The sequence below is a fragment of the Pinus tabuliformis genome, chromosome 8 (genome assembly GCF_031772625.1).
Source record: "Pinus tabuliformis cultivar Carrire ecotype Pingquan chromosome 8, CPIR1, whole genome shotgun sequence".
Classification (NCBI taxonomy): domain Eukaryota; kingdom Viridiplantae; phylum Streptophyta; class Pinopsida; order Pinales; family Pinaceae; genus Pinus; species Pinus tabuliformis.
The window spans coordinates 1,452,804,590-1,452,806,559 of NC_142294.1; positions in this window are offsets into that span (position 1 = coordinate 1,452,804,590).

A 1,970-nucleotide genomic window follows, 5' to 3' on the forward strand; every position below is an offset into this window, starting at 1 on the left:
TGAGATTATGTTTATAAGGTTGGGGGTTTTTAGAGATTAGTTTTTCCATGGTCCATAGTTCCTTATGGACTGTTTTATTTTATGTAAAATATTTTATGTTTTAATGAAATATAAGGTATGACTCTTGCTTCAGAAAAAAAAAAGGAAGGTTACCAGGTGGAAATCTTAAAAATTGGAGGTCCTGTCCTCATTCCCCACATCCACAATCTTTTCAATCAATTGGTCAAGCAAGGGTTCCCTAAACCATGGACTCAGAGCCTCATTGTCACTATTTTTAAAAGTGGGGATATAAATAGCCCCTCTAATTATCAGATAATTATGATCAACCCTATCTTAGCCAAGTTATATGGTATTATTTTGGAAAAGAAGTTGAGCGTATGGCTTGAAAGTGAAGGTAAGTGGGCTAAAGGCCAAGAGGGTTTTAGAAGGCTTCACTCAACAATAGACCACCTTGTTATGCTTAGGATCATTGTGGAGGAATGCCGCAATGATAAATCCAATATCTTTTGTTGCTTTGTGGACTTTAGAAGGGCTTTTGATATGATTCCTAGAAGCAAACTATGGAATAGATTAGAAGAGCTAAAGGTTCCTTTCGAGTTGAGAGCTTCTACTATAAGGTTATATGAGAATGTAATTGCCAAGTTAAAGAGAAATGAGGGGTGATCGAAAGATATTAAGTGTAATATTGGAGTTAAACAAGTTTGACCCCCTATTTGGCATTTACATCGATAAGCTAGAAGGTTTTTTAGAGGAAGCAGGATGTGCTGGCACAATCTTAGTTGGGATAGTCATCATCCGTCTTCTCTATGTTGATGATGTTGTTCTTCTGGAAAGGTGCCATTCAGATCTTGATAAGCAACTTAGAGTTCTTAAGGTTTTCCGCTCTACGATGGGTATGATTGTTAACACTGTCAAAACAAAAGTTATGACTATCAAATCTAAGAAGGACACTTATTCTAATTTTATGTACGAAAATAGTAACTTGGAGGAATTATCTTCTTACAAATACTTAGGAACTGATATTCATCACAAGCTCAACTAGAACTATAGCATTGAGAAAAGGATTAATGGGGGGTGGAAAGCTTATTTTGGTCTTGAAAATAATTGTAAAATGACAAACGTCATAATGTGGGATAGAAAGAAGTTCCTCTTTCAAACTTTAGCCACTCCTGTTATCATATATGGATGTGGGGTTTGGGGTTGCAGCTTCTCTAGAGAATCCGGGAGAAATATTGAGAAAATCCAGAAGCATTTTATAACGTATAACCTTAAAATTAAAAGTAATACACCCTATCCTATTCTCCTTATAGAAGTATGTCTTTCCCATATCGAGAGCCTAGCTATGACTAGGCTTATGTTGTACAAGCACAAACTCAATAGCATAGGATACCATAGACTCCTAAAGCTAGCTTTAAATTCCAGCCAAAATCACCTAAGGCTCAAACGAGGTTGGTATAAAGACACCAGGGCCTAGTTAAACCATTGTGAGATCAATGAGAATGTTGCATTGTAAAACATTAATAATATTAAAAATACTGTTACTTCTAAGTTCAAAGAAAGAATGTTTTGTGAGAAAGATTTAGAAGCTAAAAGAAAATTAAGATATTATAAGGAGGTCATCAACCCAACCCTAGAACATCAAAATTATCTCTCTGTTTTAACTAGCTCAAAGAAGAAAATTAATATAGCCAAGATTAGAACGAACTCTCATGAGCTCCATAGTGAAACAGGTCATTGGGTAGTTCCTAAAACACCATGGATGGAAAGGATCTGCCATCTCTGTGAGAATATGAACATCGAGGGTGAAAATCTCTTCCTCTTAGAGTTCCCTACGTACAACCACATTAGATATCAATTTCATAATCTTTGTTGCAATACACACCTTCCTAGCCTTTTACGATGTCAAAATTATAGTCAGCTCGGGATGCTTCTCTCCAAGCTTTTTGAGCATAGGAATAAAATCTTAAATC